This window comes from Protobothrops mucrosquamatus, unplaced genomic scaffold, assembly GCF_001527695.2.
Source record: "Protobothrops mucrosquamatus isolate PMUCROS unplaced genomic scaffold, P.Mucros_1.0 scaffold3421, whole genome shotgun sequence".
Classification (NCBI taxonomy): domain Eukaryota; kingdom Metazoa; phylum Chordata; class Lepidosauria; order Squamata; family Viperidae; genus Protobothrops; species Protobothrops mucrosquamatus.
The window spans coordinates 116,396-126,355 of record NW_015389402.1 but is presented as its reverse complement, the minus strand read 5'-3'; the positions used below and the strand labels follow the sequence as shown (position 1 = coordinate 126,355).

At 44.0% G+C, this 9,960-nt stretch overlaps 1 long non-coding RNA gene across 1 annotated transcript; it reads right to left on the bottom strand.

The window, feature by feature from the left end:
• Positions 1-6,552: 6,552 nt before the first annotated feature.
• Positions 6,553-8,336, bottom strand: LOC107297627. Its single transcript, XR_001549130.1, has 3 exons — positions 8,230-8,336; positions 7,761-7,923; positions 6,553-6,736 (listed from the first exon to the last, which is right to left on the bottom strand). It is a non-coding gene; the product is annotated as an uncharacterized LOC107297627 (long non-coding RNA).
• Between the last annotated feature and the right edge of the window lie 1,624 nt (positions 8,337-9,960).

Genomic DNA, 9,960 nt, shown 5'->3' with positions numbered 1-9,960 from the left:
AGATTGGGCCCTTGACAGCATAAAGGAGCCGTATCTTATATATTGGAACGTCTTCTAACCTGGACCTGATCTTACATCAACTCCTATTTTGAGACAGGTTTCCGTGTTTTCAATTATCCATCAACAAACAAGAAAATCCTCAGTGGGGATTAAAAGAACCAGGGAGAATTAGCTGACACCATTTAAATAAAATATACACGGTCAATAAAAAAGAACAAGCGTCTTCACAGCCAGCTTGGAAGCTGAACAAGATCTCCGAATAAACAGAGGCGCGTAGATACACTAGAAAACACTTCCAACAATGCAAAATAGAGACTAGCCATTATCCATCCCTCTGCCAACAGATGCCCGGACAGATGATTGTCTAGACTCAGCGTGAACAGAAACAAGGAAAGGGAACCAGCCTAGAACTGCCTTGCGTAAATCAAACTGCCCTTGCTGCTAAGGAAAGCCTCCTTGACACAGGGGGTCCTCGACTTACGACGACAACGGAGCCCAACGTTTTCAAAGCTAAGCAAGAAGGTTGGGTTGTGCCCCGTTTTACGACTTTTGCGACAGTTGCTAAGCAAATCACTGCGATTGTGAAGTGAATTATGCGGTTGTGAAATGAATCCGGCTTCCTCCCCGTTGACTCTCCTTGTCGGAAGCCAGCTGGGAAGGTTGCAAATGGTGATCGCGTGGACCCTGGGACTTTGCAATTGCCGTAAATACATGCCCGTCATAAATTCAGTGCCAAGCGCCTGAATTGTGACCACATAAGTGGAGGCGTACTTGTATTTCTTTCTGGTAAGCACAAAGACATGTGTTTGCAAGTCTTCGGACTGTGCATTCCCATGGATACTTTTGCCGATCTCAAGGTCCGCGGTGTTTCTGAAGGAGCCTTGTGTGTTTACAATGCAAAGTATACAGTGTCACTCCCATTGTTCAGGTTAACTAATTCCACAAAAATCCGGCTTCGTTCACCAGGACAAAGAGCAATCTGCTAACACCCTGCAGAGGGTGGGGCTCACTTGACTGCTTTTCCTTGGTCTGCCCAAAGTCTGCTCGCTTGAATCGCCTGGAGGTCCACTTTCCCTTTCTAAACCCGTGCTCGCAGGACCAGACGTTGTTATGATACATGTCATTTTTTTTCCGTCCAAAGTCACGCATTGTGTTTGGCCTTTTGTGGGACCCTTGCCAAGAACAGTAACATTCCTTGAAAACTCTGGAGTCCTTGGTGCTTTCTGAGCTTGGTGGGGTTTTTTTTTTGGCAAACCTTTCATTCATTCTCTAACAGAGAGCAAACCATGCTCCCTTCTCACCCTGATGATGTTACCTAGTTGGGTCATGAAATGTCTGCAAAGAAACAACCAAGCTCAGAGGGCACCAAGGACCCCATCATCATCAACAACAACATCATCATCATCCTTCCTGCAAACCCCACTCCCTTCTAGCACTGATGATGCTACCTAGTTGGGTCATGAAATGTCTGCAAGAAGACAGCCAAGCTCAGACAGCATGAAGGACCCCACAGTTCTCCTCCTCCTCCTCCTCCTCCTCCTCCCTGCCACACTCCCTTCTAGCACTGATGATGCTACCTAGTTGGGTTATGAAATGTCTGCAAGAAAACAACCAAGCTCGGAGGGCACCAAGGACGCCACTGTTCAACCCTGAGCTACAAATATTGTCTTCTATTGGTACAGGTCGTCGTTGACTTACAACGGTTCACTTAGTGACCGTTCAGAGTTAAAATGGCTATGAAAAAAGTGACTTATGTCCATTTTTCACAGTCACAAACTTTGCAGCCTCCCCGTGATCGTGTGATCAAAATTCAGATGCTTGGCAACTGAGTCATACTTATGACAGTCGCAGCGTCCCCGGGTCATGTGATCCCCTTCTGCAACCTTTTGACAAGCAAAGTCAATGGAGAAAGCCAGATCCACTTAACAACCAGGTTACTAACTTACCAACTGCAGTGATTCGCTTAACCACTGTGGCAAGAAAGGTCGTAAAATGGGGCAAAACTCACTTAACAAATGCCTCACTTAGCAACATAAATTTGGGGCTCAGTTGTGGTTGCAAGACGAGGACTACCTGTATTCCTAAAAGCTGCCCTTACTTTAGCACACTGACTTTTGCACAGCCCCCTGATTCTGTTCTTCAGACTTGGCAAAGGTATCCTGAAATGGTCAAGAACGTCCGTTTTATTTCTGTTAGACAATAGATGGTCTTGAATCACCTCGGTGTACATATCACACTGTACCCAAAGATGCCTGGAGTTTGTCCATGTGAATTCAGCAATCTGGGTTTGAAAACCACGACCCATAGATGCAACGATTTGTGAAGCTAGTTGGCTGATTCAACAAGCTACGTTTAAGAACTTAAATGTGTGAACTCAGTCACGGTGGCCTTATAAAGCAAGGGGGCCAGAGAAGGCCAGCTTTTTCAAGACTGCATTAACCTTTGAAGTGGATTGGGCAGGGGGGGAGAATGATTTACAGTTTGTGATTTTCATCATGCATTAATTAGCTTATTCACTGGGGCTTCTTCTGTGCAGTACAACTTGTTTTGTTTTTTTTTAAAATCGTAGCATAATTTAATTTGTGTACCCAGCCAACTGTGGCCTTTCCCATTATTCACGATTACAACAATCCGTGACTTGGTACAGCAGGCGGAAGGTGGACAAATCCGCTAAGGGTGGGTAAACTTCCTGACAGTGAGAACAATTAACCAGTGGAACCACCTGCCTCCAGAATCTGTGAATGCTCCAACACTGGAAGTTTTTAAGAAGAGACTGGACAGCCATTTGTCCAAAATGGTATAGGGTTTCCTGCCTGAGCAGGGGGTTGGACTAGATGACCTTCAAGGTCCCTTCCAACTTTACTATTATTATTATTATTATTATTAAACCTAAGTTGCAATTGGTGATAACAGGATACTGTCTAATAAAAAGTATTGAACGTAATTACGGTGTGTTGCTTAAGAAGTGTGACCGAGAGAGGGAGGGAGGGAGGGAGACAGAAGAACGGCAAAGTGTATTTAAGCTGCTTCAGCTGTCTTTGGTTGAAAGAAGCAGGGCAAGATCTAACTTGCAGCCAGAATACTCATTTTGGAATAATTTCCAAACCACCAAAACTCACTTTGCAGTCTTAACTGGTTTTTCGTGAAATTTATCCAACTGGAGAGTGAAAGAATAGAAATATATCATATCTAATGGCTCCTCCCTCCCTCCCTCCCTCCCCCCCTCAAAATACTTCAGTTTTTCCAGAGGCTTCTGTTCTCCTATAATTAAGGGTGATTCAGCTCAGCATAAAGAGAGAGAGAGAAAAACCAGCAGCCTTGAAACAACACAGCACATTCAGGTCTATTTTCCAGACAGATACTTGTCAAAGAAACAGCAACCTAGTAACCCGGTTTACCTCCTCAGCAAACCCACTTGCAGTGATTCAAAGGAGATGCAAAAAAAACAACAACCCCACATTCAACAAAGCTTTGCAACTGCATTGATCTACTTCCAATTTTTTCCTCCAGTTTCCAGCCTCAAGCATGGAAAGACACATAGGAAGAAAAAGGGTTCGCAAATATTTACGTTCACCTGTGGTTTGAACTAAGTTAGCCAAGCTACGCCAGCTATTCCTCGTGTTTAGAATAACCCACAGAAAAGGAGGAATGTTATCCCGCAAGGACGTCAGAAAGAAAAGTACCGAGCGAATTCATGCATTGTTCTAAGCCAGAACAGACCAATCACGTGGTATTCTACCAAGCATGCAATCCAACTTCCTAAAAATCCAGGTCAGCCTTCTTCAACCTGGTGTCTCCTAGATGAGTAAGATTTACTGAATTGGATTTCTACAGCCATCCATCTCATAGGCGTGTATAATAAAACAATCTATTAAAAAACATTACAAGCAATTCATTTAAATTAAAAAGATGATGAAAAACAAGACGGTGGAAAAGCATACAAAAGGATATTCAATTAACAATAAAGGAGAATACTTCTAGCTCAGATGATCCCTGAGATTAGTTGTTTTCTTGCAGACATTTCATTACCCAACTAGGTAACATCATCCGTGCTAGTCCTGATAGCACTGATGATGTTACCTAGTTTGGGTCATGAAACGTCTGCAAGAAAACCACCAAGCTCAGAGAGCCCCAAGGACCCTTCATATCCAATTAATTACCATATAAAACATCTAGCCAGCTTTACTGTAACATGAGATCCCTAGGCCAGATGACAGAGCCATGTTTTAAAGGCCAGATTGGCATCTCCACTATGCTACTGGGGAATTAGGAAAAATATCATCTGGCACTTCTGAATGGTACTATCCAGTCCTCAACTTAATTTGCTTTTGTTCTATTTTAATACAGCATGTTCTAGCCCCTGTAAAGATTAAAGCAAAGAGTAAAGTTACTAGATTAGCGCAACACCTGGATTATCACAGAGATGGCTTTGGTGGAACATACGGAGTTACCAACAAAAATGGGTGAGAAGAAGACAATTTCATATAGAATATATACAGAATATGGAATAACACAGTTGGAAGGGACCTTGGAGGTCTTCTAGTCCTACCCCCTACTCAAGCAGGAAACCTGTATCATTTCAGATAGCTGTCCCGTCTCTTCTTGAAAACCTCCAGTGATGGAGCACTCACAACTTCTAAAGGCAAGCTTTGAATTCAAGACAGCAATCCACAGGTCAGATTTCCAGGAAAAACAGAAGAAAAGAGGATCCTGATCACAAAAAATATATATATCCATTTGTCAACATCTTAACAATCACCTTGCATTTTTCCTATCATTCAATTTACCAAAAGAGAATTTGTTTTTGATTTTTTTTTTCAAAGTAGAAGAGTATTTCGGAGAAACTCTCCAAGAAAACTCTCAGGACAGATGTTGTCCCCAAAGGCTTTAGATCTGATTTCTCACGTTTAATGTTTTTGGAGGATGGAAACTACTTGTAAAGGAATGCAGGGATGACCTTGAGGATTGGTTAAGGCAGGGGTCTTCAAACTTGGCCCTTTTATGACTTGTGGACCTCAACTCCCAAAATTCCTCAGCCAAGCATACTGGCTGAGGAATTCTGGAAATTGAAGTCCACAGATCATAAAAAGGCCAAGTTTGAAGACCCCTGAGTTAAGGAATGGGAAACAGCTACTCAGTCCTGGGAAAGCAAGAAGTGTGAACAAGAATTTCGGAATAGCCTTGGCCTTGATTCAATTTGGGGACAGAGAGAACTCTTGTCAGCTTCTGAAATTCTGCTATTCAATGCCACATCAATAGAGTAACATTTTGGAAATCCACCTGGTCTCTTTTTCCTAATCGGGCCTACCTTGAAAGGCTAGTCAACATTAAAAACAAGGAGATTAAATCAAATCAACACTATTAAAATGTGTTGAGCTTAATTAAGCATTTCCCATATGCTTTGGGATATCTTGCTGTGGTCCGGCTCCTGTACAACTTTGCTGCAGAACAGCAGTCTCCAATCTTTCGGGCACCAGGGATTGTTTGAGAAGAAAAATAGTCTTCCCAAGACTGGGGGCAGGGGGAAGGAGAGGATGGTTTTGTGCGCAACGTAGATCACACATGTGTGCAGATGAAGTTTTACTCACTTGCCTGCCACTTGCATAGCCCGGTTCCTAACAGTCCCCACACAACGGTACTGGTCCGTGGCCCAGGGGTTGAAGGCCCCCTGCTGCAGAGGATGCTAAATTTCCGTTACACGTTTCAGAAGTTTATTGCAATCCTTGAAAGCTTCCAAACCAAACTGCCACACAACTCATCTAAAAAATTTCCAAGTGAATTCGCACGTGCAGATTTGTCGCTGTGTTCAACAACTAATTAGTTAAGCAACTAATATATTCATCTATATCTAAATGGGTCAACGTGAACCTGCTAACCGAAAGTTCCAGTCATAATCATTCTTAGCAATGACTTAGGACATCCAAGTTTTTAAAATAGCTCACACACTGGTTTACATTCACACAATACCAAGCCAGGATTTTCAATAATAACAAAAAAAAGATTCTCTGGACAAGTCATAGAGGAGTGGTTGACAGGTAACACAAAAGAGTTGGTACATATCAGGTAGACACCAAAGAGACACTCCCTAGGATGATGAAAGACCGGGCACATGGTGGTAAACTAGTAATTTATAGTGAAGGAGAGATGTTTTAGCTACGGACTGTCCTCACATTTGCACTTTCTAACTGTACCCAACTTCTAGCATTCATCACTGGTCAACTAAACCGACAGTGATCATTCCACACAACTAAGCTAGGCTTGATTGAACCCCGTTTACTGAATAAACCTCAGTTGGCTACATTCCCAAACCCTGGCTTAACTGCAGTTCCGATTGGCTGCAAACGCCACGGTGGGGTTCAAAAGAAAGGAAAGCAAACGGCGCATGGGTTTAGGGTTAATTGGTTGAACTCAGCCCGCTGCAGGCCCCATCCAATGTGGCCGCACACGTGGCAGATGGTGCTAGCCAGCCTTGGTGTAGAATAAACATGCTTTACTTGGCAGGGGTGAGCAACTGCAATTGCTTGACAATTTCCAAAGCGAAAGTCTCCTCTTTGCTTGATTGCATCAGTTGGAACCCTGCTCCCTGCATTCACAAGTTAACCCTCACCTGTTGGAGAACCCGGTCCAGAGGCTCTGCTTTGGTCAAGCTGTCGGGGGTCAACCCTGTCAGTTCGCGGCAAGGCTCGCTTAGTTCCAAATTGTCTGCCTTCACCAGGCATTTGTGCAGCGTCCCTACCTGAAAATGTTTAACAAAGAGAGCAGAGGGAAAGGGGGAGGGGGAAAGAGAAAAGTAAAACTCCAGGAACTGGATGGAGCGACTGTAAAAAAATAATGTGTATTAAAAGGAGACTAGAACCACAGCTGGCCCCATCGAAATGGGAAGGGATGGCTCGAGATGCAGTTGCTAATTTCGCAAACATCCCATCTCGTTGCCTTCAAGGAGACTCACAGCCTTCCCATAAAAATAGAGATTATTTTTAAGAGACCCGGCTGCAATTCTTGCATCGTTCTAGTGGGGAGAAGAAAAAAAAATCAGATGATCCCATCGGAATGGACTCGGTTTAGGGATCCCAGGGGCAGCCCTTGACCCTCCCTCTGTGGGGTTTTTTTTTTTTCAAATTATTCATCTGAAATTCATTTTGGGGCGGGGGAGGGGGCGAGTAAACAGAGGGATTGGACCTAGTTCTTTGGGGTTGCATAAAAACAGGTTTTCCTCCCACTCCAGTTTAATTCCCCCGTATCAAGCGACAGGTTTCCCAAGCAAACATGCAGGCCTGATTTCAAACACAGAAACAAAAAGGTACATCTCCAATATCCCAAACACGGTGAAAAGGTCAGTTTTTACAAGAAGTCTTTAGAGTCTCTAAAATGTTTCTACTGACCGAGAACAAGGGGGTGGGGGGTAAGGAGATTTAATTCTTGAGTAATCTGGATTTTTGTAATCTGGATTTGGCTCTCCTCGTCAATTTCAAGGGGAAAGTTTGAACTGAGCTTTAATTGGTTGCACCCTGGTCCAAACTTAATAGTTTCTCCCTGCTTTCTCCCATCCCACCAGCCCCCCACCACCCCCAAGCCAAGTTTGGGGGGAGAAAAGCAAAGCTTATTCCAGCCCTGTTTGCTCAAGCAGAAGTCCCACTAGGATGGCTGAAAGGAGAGAGAGAGAAGAGGGATCTTGGTTAAATGCATTCCCCTCTCTTTCCTTTTTCTTCCTCTCTTTTGCAAATTGCCCAACAGCGTATGAAGAGTTTGGGAAGTCATACCTTCTTGCTGGGAAGATCCACAACTTGCCACACCAACAGAATTAGTTCCCTCTCATCGGACCCCAGCTTAGCCCCATTTCCACCAGCGGTTGCCCCAAACAAGACCACCAAACAGTCACTGTGCGGAGAAGAAGCCGTCATGACCACAGAGGGGGGGGAACAGCTACAATCAAAAGCAGAGGTAAAGGAGGGGGGGGAAAGGAGGAAGAGAGAAGGAAGAGAAAGAAAAAAAATAAAAAATAAAAAAGGAGAGAGAGAAAGAAAGAGAGAAAAAGTATAAAACAAGCCAAACACAAAAAACTTACAAATAAAGGGCACCCCTTTCCCCAAGTGATCGAAGGGAAGATATAAAAAAGGACAATCTCAGAAAAGCCAGAACTATGGGGAAGGGGAACAGGGTGAAGGTAGCTAAGATTCAAATAATATCTAATAAAGGGGGGGAAAAAGTGTTATCTATTTGCCGTTGTACCTGGATTTTAGGTGAACTCTTTCTCCCCAGGTCTAACTGGGGGGATCAAATTTAACAAGCAGTCCGTTTGTCTCCCTCTGACATCATGGCAGGAACCCAGCCTAGGTTTAAAAAAAAATAAAATCTTTTTTTTCCTAGCTCTCTTTTTCCTAAGTTACCTGCCCCTCGGTGGAAGCACATGACCTGAGTCAGTTTCCCAACAGGCGAGGCCATTGGGCCTGCAGGAAAGGTAGAGGTGGGACCTGGGATAAAATCCACGCCCAGCTGCATCTACCTGATTGGGTTTGTGTATGTTTGGTTGGAGAGGGAGGGAGGGAGACAGAGAGAGATCAGGAGGGAAACTCCCTTTCTCAATTTTAACTTTAATTTCTGGAAGCGCCTTAACCTGTTCTGGGTTTTTTTTCCCCTCCCTCTCTCTCTGTCTCTCTCTCGCCTCTATTTCAGGAGTCCTTTATCAGCAGGTGGAATGCAGACTCCTGTCCAAAATGCACCAGCTCCAGTGATGGGATTCAGCCAGTTTGCACCAGTTCAGTAGCTAATTGTTTGTTGCCCAGGCCCAGAATGGACTTCCAGAAGCGGCACCCACACAGAGAACCGGTTGTTCACCTATTTGAATCCCACCGTTGATGAGCAAAGGTTTTTGGTTCCAGATATTTTGTGTTTGGCTCCCCTCTGGTCACCTGCCTATTTCGGTCACCTGAAACGTAGGAGCAGTTCTCTTTGGATCGCAAGGAATGTGGCCAAAATCGTTGAAGTGAAGAGTCCATTTTATAAAGCCGTAGGAGTTATAACCGGATCCTTCACAGGGCAAAACTCGCACAAAATGAAATGTCCCTGCTGATGTGAGTCCAAAGCCACAATCTCAAATTCTAAGGCTAGTTTTCTGGGTTTACGGAGAAGCAAAACGTTTTGGGGTTGAAGAAAACCAGCTTCTGAAGCAGTGTTTTCCAAACGTGGTAACTTTAAGATATGTGGACTTCAACTCCCAGAATTCTGGGAGTTGAAGTCCACACATTGTAGAGTTTCCATGTTTGGAAAACAAGATTCTAAAAAATAGCGACCAACTGGACAAGTCTTCCAAATGCATTGGCAGATCACCAATGTCTATGAAAAAAAAAACACCCGTTGGCTGTTTAAATTTCAATTCCCTTTTAAAATGAATCTCTGCAGAAAATCTGTCTTTATTAAAAGCAGCTACACTGTACGAGCCACAGACCACAGAGCCCTATCTATTTAGACCTGCATTTCTCTTCCTAAACTGGACAACCAAGCCCCTTGGAAAAATTCACATTTTGCATGCAGGAGATTATGCTAAATCTTCACACCTCAAGGTACGAATCTTGAGATCAGATTCTAGAAACATCCTCTGGAATTAACAGGTATTGAAAGAAAACACCCCGGTGGAAATCTTTAAAGCAGCCCCCATTTCAGTGGGCCCTCTACAACTGCTTTGAATAATTGCAAACAGGTACAAGTGTCTCACTTAACGACCGCTTGTTCAGTGACAGTTCAGAGTTACAACAGAGCTGAACTGGTGGGATTTACAACTGTGCCTCTCAGTTGTGGCTGTCGCACCATCCCCATAGCCACAGGGTTGTGATTTTGGCACTTGTAAGGTGTGGTCCTCAACTTACAACCACCACTGAGCCCAAATGTTTTGTTGCTCAGGGATCTCCCCTCCTTCCGCCGCGCCCTAAAGACATGGCTTTTCCAACAAGCGGGATTGGCCTA